Source organism: Olea europaea, chromosome 22 (assembly GCF_002742605.1).
Source record: "Olea europaea var. sylvestris chromosome 22, O_europaea_v1, whole genome shotgun sequence".
NCBI classification, from domain to species: domain Eukaryota; kingdom Viridiplantae; phylum Streptophyta; class Magnoliopsida; order Lamiales; family Oleaceae; genus Olea; species Olea europaea.
Genome location: NC_036258.1, coordinates 5,833,370 through 5,844,669, shown reverse-complemented (window position 1 = coordinate 5,844,669; position 11,300 = coordinate 5,833,370).

Here is an 11,300-nt window from a genome sequence, read left to right as displayed (position 1 = left end):
TGAATTTTTGTTTTTTTTTTTTTTTTTTTTTTAATCTGATTAGTGTGAGAAAAATATTTATTAAGAGTGTTTGATGCTGAAAAAAGTTGACCTTTTTATGTAACATTATGATTGGTAAAAGATTTCTTCTTGTAAGCTCCTTGTTGATTCACTTTCCTACTCCATCTTTCGAGCTAATTGAAGTTCGGCTAATAGGGCTATAGTTTCACACTAGATTATGAACCTAGGTATGTTGCCGGATTGTAAGCACAAAGTATTCTACAATGTTATTGTACTGTCTTCAACTTGAAATGCATACCATTTCATGCACTTGTGAAGCGTTAATCTTAAAGTTAGGGTAAATTTCATTCGCGGTAATTATACTTTTACTTTAGTTTAATTGGGTAATTATACTTTAATTTCATCTTATTTCAATATAAAATATATAATTTTAATTGGATGATTATACTTTAATTTGATTTCAATTTAAGCAACTTTGTCCAATTTTACCGACGACAGTTAATAATTTATGTTTTTCGTAACTATTAGTTTTTGACATGAAATAATTACCATTTAATTGAAATAAATTATAGACATCCTTTATTAACTACTATGTCATTAATTTTCGTCCGTTCAAGTGACAGATTTATTCGATTGAAATTAAATTAAAGTGTCGTTAGGCAAATTGAACCAAATTGAAGTATAGTTACATGATTAAGCTAAAGCGAAAGTATAGTACCTTCAATAAAATTTGTTCTCTTCAGCTACAATTATTCTCTTCGTCAAAGAAGTTAGGCACTTGGCATTGGGGTGAGAGCTTGTGGGTCTTTTTTTCATGCAGAATAATGTTTTTTGCTTAGTGAACTGAACCTTGAAACGGGTTGGCATCTCAAAATTTGAGCAACTTTTTGACATTAGAACTTTCTGCATATTGATTTTCAATGACATTAACCATTATACTTTGAAGGCTTCGCACTACTTTGACCATCGAGTTACGCTGTGGACATCTTGATTTCCTAATTCGGCAGTGAATGCATTTTCGATACATAGTATGGGCATGATAGATAGCTCGAGCGAAAAATTTCTCTTTTTTTAATAATATTTAGCATTACTAATCTATTTATAGAGTCTAATGCACGTATCCAAACACATTGTAAGATTTCACGTCGATCATAAGCCATGCAAAAACATTCATAATAGATTCAACTGCCTTTCCCCCTTCGTGAGGTAGGAAATACAAACGTGTCGTTAATATAGAATGAGTGAGTTCTTACATTCTAAATTTCTTAATTCAAGGTGAACTAAATCTCAACGAAAAATTAAAAAATAAAAAATAAAAAATCATAGAGTTTAATTTCGGTTCTCATGTTAAAGTATTAAAACCAACTATTTACTACAAGAAGAGCCATATTGTTTCCATTGCAATTCAAATTTCTTGAAGGCACAAAAAGTTTCAGACAATTCAAATTTCGATTCGTGGCTTGACTTGTTCAGAATTATTGGAGACCCCAATTATTAGAAAAGAAAACAAATTACAATGTATCTTCACCAGAAGAGGGAGGTGGCCATTGCAGAATTTTGACTTTGAAATAAGTTTCAACTTGGGCTTCTTTCTTGGTTTCAAACCTCGTGTTGACATTTGAGTTTACTGAAAACAGTCTGTTCCCATGATACTTCAAATGTGGCCCATTCACCTCTCTGGTTTTTCCGAATTTACATTTTCATATTAATATTAAATTATATTACTTAGGAGTCATGTGAGACGACAGTCTCATGCTATAATTTTTAATTAAAGAAATACAGTATCTTGCAAAAATAAGAAGTCATTGTTTGAACATATCCTCGAGATGGTTTCGAGGGCGATCACAAGACGAGAATTATCTATGGTAAGGTTATTGAATATGTTCAACTTATCCCGCATCATGATCCTCTAAAGAAAATTTATAGATAAATTGTGCTTATTTCAAGTTTGAGCCAGTAGCCTTTGAGCTTTATTAGTCCTCGACGAAACTCGGGTTTGTCCTAGGAAAGAAAATTTTCTACTTGAATTAGATTTTCAATTTTATTTTATTTATTTATTTTTTTAAAACTTTCACTATCGATAAGCGCCGATGAACTAATTCCAAGAAAACGGTGTTTCTCTATGTCAATTATGTCCCATATCCCCAAACAAACCTACCACCACCTCTCTTTCCCAAATAAAAAATATGAAATAAAATGTATAAAAGAAAGTAACAGGAAAGTGGCTTTGCATGCAAAATAATTTTTTGACCAAAAAAGTGAAGGAATCACTTTTATATATGGAAAATGTCAAATAAACATCATGGTTGACACAATAAATAATCGCGCCCTTATATGCTGAGATGGGTCCTGCCTGAATAAAATAATCCCGATCCTCATGTGCATGTGTGTAGTATCAACCTTGATGTCACCCATTGTGAATAAGTAGCTCGATCCTATATATATAGATAGATAGAAAGAGAGAGAGAGACGTGCACGCAAAACAAGACTGATTTTGTCTGGACTCACATTCTGTGTTCAACGCGTTGCAGCTTCAAATCAAATATTAAATAAATAATTAAAAATAATAAAACCCATCAAAAAAGAACCAAAAAGCTGTTGACTTTTATTTGATCATCAGCTGCAGATTTGATTATTTCAATAAGTATAAAGATTAATGTTTTTGTTTCTTTAATAATTTCGAGTCCGCAATCATCGGTTGAGCGTTCAAACTTTCGGAGGGTTTGAGTCAACCAATTTTCTTTTCTTTATGTTTTGTTTTAAACTTAGCCTTTATTTGTTTCCCATTATTTTCCACATTTTTCTCTCTTTTTATTTTAACCACATATTTTTCAATAAACTCCATCAATTTACTATTTTAAAATGCATTTTACACAAAAAAAAAATGGAAATCAAACAGGTGTTTAATTTGATCAGAGGATTTTTAAAAATATTATTTAAATTTTACATGTATAATAAAGGATAAATCAAGAAATCAATTTTTACATGCTTTTTCATGAGCAACGTGAGATATAATTCTATCGTTATATATCATTACTTCAAGTCAAAGTGCAGACGATTTACTTTTCCAAGTTGGATAGCTCACGAAACCAATCTTCTACTGAAAGTGACACTTTCCAAATCGACCTCTCTTCACGAGACCCCCCCAAGATGAATGCACGTTTGATACCAATGACATGAAACACAATTAAATGTTATATTTGTAATTGTAATTATATTTTATTTCTGTATATTATTGATTATAAATTTATAGGGAATAAGAGAGAACTATTTGTTGACTTTGACGTTGCAAGCTCGTTCTTGCAGCAGCCCTAGCTACTATGTTTGTGGCCTAGGATGGTACAAACTCAATGATCCTATAAAATTTGTTTGCTCAAATCGATGAAGTGGTTAAGCAGAGTTTAATATAAATATCACAGGTTTTAATGAACAGAAAGTCAAACAATAGTTTCTGATATAAGATCAGACTAACTTTATTTAGGAAATTCTTATTTCGTCACGTGAACTAGTTTGTGAAACATATAGACAATCATTCAGCATCTTAAAAGAATTTTTAATTTATTAAATTAAATTAATTAGAAACTTCACACTTACTATAGACTTGTCACAGGTCGTATAAAGTTAGATCCGATCGAAGAGTTTAAACAGGATGAGCTTAAAAACGTACTTAGTTTAATTTGCTAGTTTTACATTTTACTCCTAAGCTAAAAGTATAAATATATTTGAATAACTTAGTATTTTTAACTTTCAAGGAAAAAAATTCACTTATTTCGAAAGTAATTCATACATTATTACAAAAATAAGTAACTTATTTTCGATTTAAACAAATAAAAAAGAAAAGAAAAGAAAAGAAAAAGACGAAGAAATGTGGCAAAGTGGGGTTTGGAAATGTTGAGGAGGCATTTGATTTGTTGTTTTTAGTTTTGTAAAAAACACAAAACTTGTTTCATTTTGTATTTTTAAACTGCATTTTTGAATTAAATTTATAACATAAAATTCAAAAAATAATTTTGACGTATAGCAATTTCTAAAAATTTCAAACCAAACTTATTTTCTTGTTATATATATATATATATATAAAAAAGATACGATATATAAAAGATACGATTTCTCAAAATGACAATTCAAATGCATATTCTGCAATACTAAATAAACCATTTAAATAGAAAATTGAAAATAAATTCAAACCCAAAACTCAAATCTGAAACGTGAATCGGGCCAAATTGTTTATAATCAGAATTTAGAAAAAAAAAATTCATTAGTTACATATTCCATATGAATAATTCTGTGTCTTTCGGTTGACTATATATATAATCTTGTGAACAAGATCACTTCACATATTTAAATCGCACGCATCAATTATAAGCATAAAATATTACTCCTTATCTTCTTAAGATAAAAATAAATAAGTAAGTGGGTCGACCCGAATGGAATGAATAGTTGTTAGTAGACTCTAAGACTGTTTAATTGCTTAAAGATTGATTAATTTAGCAACTGTCAAACAATAGATGAAGAAACAGAATATCTCACACATACACACATCGATCTTCTAAGTATCGATACTTAATTTATACTAAGCACCAAATGACATGACATGCTACAATATAAGTTTTGCTTTCATTCTAATATATTAGAACAAAATTTAAATTTAGAAAAAATGGTTTTTATTGATACAAGTTGTGTATTCCGAATGAAAGATAATTTCGAATTTGCTTTTTGTTTAAGAAAAGAAAGTTAAGTTATGCGAATATGAAATAATCATGGAGAATTAGAGGTCCCGCTGTCAGCCATACATGCCAGAAGAAATAAAATAATTGGATCAAAAAAATTATTCGTGAATACATAATCTACTAAATTTGTTTGAAATAAATACTTAATTTAACCTTTACTTCTAAATAGGAATTTTTTTTTTTTTTTTTTTGGGTAATTATTCCTTTGTGAAATTCCCCTACCCTTACAATTAATTGAATGCATGGTCGGTTCCACTGTCTTTTCAGTTTAAGTTAATACCTAACATCATAGTTATAGGCTGCATTATATTCGGCGATACCTATTGAAGGCAACTTTTTAACTAATTAAGTTGTGAATTATAATTGATTCTCTGGCCAATTAATTAAGTTGATATATAAAATAATTAAAATTAGAATATTACGCTTTTTGTTTCTAGTGGCTGTGAATGACTTAAAAAACACGAGGCCTTCCAATGTCTAACAAAGAGATAACTAGGAAATTGATGAATCAAGATAATTTTGAATCATTAACTTTGCCTCTTATAAATTAATTGAACATTTAATTATTTTTTTAACTAATTGATTTAAAAAAAAAAAAAGATGTTAATATCAAGTCTCAAAGCCATTCAATTATGAATATCTAGTGCCAAATAGTTGGTAAAAAATAAATTTGACCAATAAGGATATTTAAAACGCCCACATGATCCATAGTCAAAAGTCCATAGTAAGAAGACAATATTCTTGTAGTTACTAGTATACAAGTTATGGTCAATACGTTTTAGTTTTATTGGAAAAGTTTATAGTTTAAAGATTGACCCCAAAAATTGAAAAGCTTGTCCGATTTTACGAAATTTACAAAAAAATGACTTAAAGAATAGACGTTAAGAGCTTCCTTGATATAGATTTTTAACAAATAAAGTTTGTACAAGTTTGTTTAAAAAATGAATAAAAGTTGTGGGTAAAATAAAACGTCTGGTTAAAAATGAACTTTAATTAACTTTTTAGTAAAAGGTAACTACATCAAACATGCTCTAGAAGAAGAGACCATTGCTTTGGTTTTCTTGAATGAAAGAAGAAATTTATTATAAAAATGAGGTTTTTAAGAGGTCTATTTTAACTTATACCGTTTATAAAATCACAAGAGATTAAAAAAAAATACTAAATGATTAATTAGATAATTAGGATAGTACTTTGATATGGATAGATTTCCCATGAATAAAATGGTAACATCATGCGCAAGGTCTTTACTCTTTATTGCACAAAATATTCACACTACAAATGAGATGACAGGACCATCCTATATATTCCAAAACATACACCTAATTCCCCAATAATAGTATGGACCCAAAATAAAATATGTAATTAACCACATTATAGCTTGATTAATTAGATACACCATCACATGGAATAAATAATCTATTATATATCTTCTTCACATCTCTCTCCCTCTATACATATATGTATAAATATATTATTTATGACCGTTAGAATAAGCACGAGTGAGTGTTCAAATGCAAGTCACACATTGAGACTTTTGACACGCAACATGCGTGACAAAGAACTTCCTTCATCCTGTCGAACTACTAACATGAATTAGTTGTCAATGTGCGATGATCAAATATCTCTCGTCCCGCACGGCATGTGTGCGTATATATAAAGGCACAAAAGTAGATGTTTTCAAAGTTTGTGACTTTTTGACTTTGTTATTCTTAACGAATGGAAGGAAGACAGGGGCCCCTACCCTACTTTAATTTGTTGAATTAATATTAAATTTTACAGCTACATACGGGCCACTGCAAGTGGAGAACTCGTATTCATTGCCTTGTGTATTAATTAATTAAAAATATAATGTACAAAATTTGTTAATCAGATTCCCAACTTATAATTTAGCAGCCTATTTTATCAATTCAATGACCTATAAAAGAAATTGTGTAATGAATTAAATTAAAGTGGTTTGGATTGTTGAAAGAGAAAATATTTTGATGATAAATCTAATAAAAGCAAGGACGATATGCTGACATTATATAAAACAAGTAAAATAATAATTAAACTTTATTTTACATATATATTGGAATTAAAAATAATAATTAAACTTTTGTAGTCTGTAAAATATTGTGGTTGCGTAGATGTAGTTATGTTTGATTAAGCTAAATACAGGGTGCATTCGTGTTCCTCCAGACATCACCAAAACATATGTAGGAAGCAAACAACAGTCATCTTTGTTGAGGAATGAACAAGAATTATGTATTCGTTGAACGATACAACTTGTTAATAGCAAGCAAAATATATGATAAATTATGAGGCAGCGATCACAATTCACAACACACACACAAAAAAAAAAAAATGGAATGGAAAGTTTATTAATAATGGAGAAAGAATATTGTGTTTACAATATTATCTAACTTGTGTAGTGTGTCTAATTGTAAAGAATAGTCAAATATATATAGGAAACATATCAAAACCTTAACAATATTCCTATAGATGAAAATAGCATCAAAAAACGCGTAGAATAAAAGAAACAATACTTTTCCAAAAATCCAACCGAATTTGGTTCAAACTTTAACGAATCTCAAACTTGAACCAAAGAATTCCGCACAATGAATCAAACTTCCAAAATTCTTCACCCGAATACAAATTTCACTGCATGGCAAAATCTAACACCTCAATAAGATCATTTACCAAATTCTCTAACAACCAAAATTCTCTACATCTTCCACAAAATCCAACTACAATGAATGAATCCAAGCTCTTCACAACAGAATTACCTCGGATTTCCGAAATTTCCTCAATTATTGACATAAGCAACAAAATCATCAAATAAACCAACAATTATCAAACAGAGCAACACCATGCCCTAAATAGAATCATTACCACAAAATGCTTTTGTAGAAGGTTCTTCGCTAGACTCAACGTTTTCAACTACACTGAAACGTATACACAACTAAATCAACTTTCCCATACATATGTGGAGGCCTAATATTTCTTTTGGGTCAATCTCTTACAATTGAATACGATGGCACTGCTGGTGGTGTTGGCAAAACAACATTATCCATAACTTCTAGACTCGATTGAGCTATATTATTCAACAAGGATCCCAAACCCAACTCCTACAGCAATGTACCAAATTGAATATCCACCAAATCACTAAACCTCTAATTGATTTCCAAAGATTCTGCATAACATTGCAAGACATAAAACAGGAACTTTAGCTACCACTCCAACATAACACGTGCACCTTTACCAAACTTTCAGGACTCCACCTTCACCAATGAATTTGTATTCTTTTGAATCAAGAGTAGTAAAAAAAATAAGACTATTCTTCAAATCTAGAACCCGTCTCACTACATCAAGTGTTTTGACCATCTTATCCAACATCTTAAGCTTACTATTTCAATAACAGCTATTCGACAAGGAAAGTTGCTACATGTACAGCATCATATACATCACTTTTGATAGCCCTCTCACATATAGGGGGTGGGGCCCACGCTTATTTTAATCGCGGGCCCCACCTCTGTGAGAGCGCTGTAAAAATTTACAGCATTTCTAATTCGACAAGGTATGTTATTACGTGTCACCACAAAACCTTTCAAAACTTCTTCATATATTGAAACATATCCTGTTTGGGATATATATGAAAAGTGCAAACTATATTAAGAATTCAATCCTCGTCAAGTTTGAAGTCACCATAAAAAATAGCCAAAATATCTCCATGACTCAAACAATTCTCTATAACATCAACTTCACCCGAAGTATCTAATTGCTTTTTCTTATGATTTGCAATCAACTTTTCTTTATTCTATAACCAAAGCCAAATTTTTTTTATCGTACTTAACCTCCAAGGTCTTTAAATCGGCGACAATTTCTTTGAAAACGGTTAGGTGATCTTCCAAAGATCCGTCTTCTGTCATGATATGAGAATACAAAAGCTGCTCGAGGTACAATTTGCTAATTAAACTCTTAGTTTACATAATTGCTTCAACTTCAACCATAATGCAGCTGGACTTCCTTAAGAATATGATTCGAAAGATGAAGATGAATTTGTGGAAGGACAGTTCGATCCTAACGTTGTTTCTCCTCCAACTACAATTTGAGGGCCATCTTTTCAAATCCAAACAAGATGTTGTCCAAATCAATTTGAGCAAACACTATCACATTTTCATCTGTCACAACGGAATCTTGTTTCGCGATCTAGAAGCGGAATATCATACTTCAAAATTGTCATCTATAAAGAGATCAAAAACTCATGAAGAACAACGACACCACTTGTTAATAGCAAGTGTTGGAAAATTAATAAGAATTGTGTATGCGTTGAACAATACCACTTGTTAATAGCAAGTGAAATGTATGACAGAATATGAAATAACGATCACTGCACAAAAGAACGTCATAAAATTGGCAGAGGAATTGAAAATTTATTAGCAATGGAGAAAAAAATACAAAGAATATTGTATTTACAATATTATATAACTTGTGTAATGTGTTAACTTGTAAAAAAGAGCCATACTATATATATGAAACATATAAAAACTTTAACAATATTCTTAAAAATAAAAATAATATAAAAAACGCGTAGAGTAAAGGAAACAATAATTTTAAAAACCCAAATTGAATTTGACTCAAACTTTAAGCTAAATACACGGTGCATTTTTGTCCCTCCAGACAGCACCAAAATTTATGTAGGAAGTAAACAACAGTCAACTTGTCTGGTAAAACATTATTCAATTGTGAGTAAAACCATAATTACAATATAATTAAGTCTACAATCAGCCTCTTTTTTTTTTTTCTTTTTTTTTTTTTGCTTTCTAAGGCAGAAGTATATAGAATTTTTTTTTTTAAATTATTATAACAATTACTCTTATGTAAATCCAAGATTAAATTAGTGATTTGAATAAGTCAATGCAGTGCGATGATTTAAAGTAAATTACATGGATTTGGACTTGCGTGAATTGGCTGAAAATTTATCTTTCTGGAAATAGCTAATGAGATTTTATAAGATTACTCGAGGATGGTGATTTTCCTGGCCAAAATTAATTAATTTAACTGGAAACCAGTAGGAAAAATTAGAAGTAGGTACTATCTAAGATCACATCAGTGATCATATTTATTTATTTATTTTTAATGATTATTCTATAAAATGCACCCTTAAAGATTTTACAATGCCTTCAAGTTGTTCGAACCGCCTCTAAACTCATGATTAGATTTTGGATATTTTCTAAAGTGATTTCAAGTAAGATTTGCATAAATTGAGAAAATTATATCTTCATGTATTCAAAATTAATTGTATATAAGATTGTATCATCATCATGTACGTAGTTTCATGCATAAAATCGACACAGACTTCCATTGAAAGATAAAATAAAAAGAAAAGAGGAATATATTAGTTTTGCTTGGTATTGACATTCTTGAATTGACAAAATTTTATATTTTTGACGTAAAATAAATGAATAATTAATTGTAATAACAAGACAATTAATGTAATTAACAAAAGTAAGAAAAAAATGCGTGTAATGCAAGAAACCCTAAAACATTGAGACGCGTTAACATTAATTGCACGTGCTTTTGTCTATATATGGATTTACTAATGAAAAATAAAAATTTTCTAATCAATCATCTATGCACATCTAAGGTGTTTAAATTATAATTAATTTTTTTTTGTCAAAATTACCTTATATCTACATATTTTATAGGGTTCACAACTATTATTATTTCAATTATACTACATGTACTAATGCTTTACATTTACATGATATGATGACATATAATTGAATCATAATTTCTTCAATTAAATAAAAAAAAAATTATCTGCTCTTTTTTTGACATTTCATCTGTATGTAAACCATAATAAAACTTGATTATGTACAAGTAGCATTATTCTTATTACTTTTTGTCTATGTGTTCCGTACGATTCACTATAATTGTCTAGTCAGTTGCAACTAATTAATCGTGCATTTTACGTTAATACAAAATTTCTATGAAAGAATGAAAGTATTATTCATTAAAAAGGGAAATTAAAGATAAAATTATGTAACATATAAAAGTCGTAGTAGATAGTATATGCTGTGGACGTTTTTGCTTCCAGTTCTAGAATGTCAACAAAATGTAGTTGTCATAATTAATTTTTAGGTATTTTGACCCAAATTAATAAATGACTTTTCCATCAATTATATATATACACACACAAAATATTACGACCATCTAATAAACTTTTCATGATGGTAACCGAGTTCCTATTTGGTTTATATAAAATGTTGATAAAAGTCTAAATCAAAGTTAATAATTAATTTTTAGAATAATAATATTTGTTTATAATAAAGTTATATAATAATTTATATATAGATGATATGTTAAAAATTGAGTGATGAATTTTTATTTTTATTTTTTTAATTTGGTTCTAGAAATTTTGACCAAATCATATTTCACTACATTATGTGTTTGTAAATTATTATATACATGTAACACAACTGTTAATTTTAATCAAACATTTTATGGGATTCGCGATTATTATCAATTATTCAATCACATATTTTATTATTTTTTATCAAAATTTATTAAATATTTCATGTGATGGCC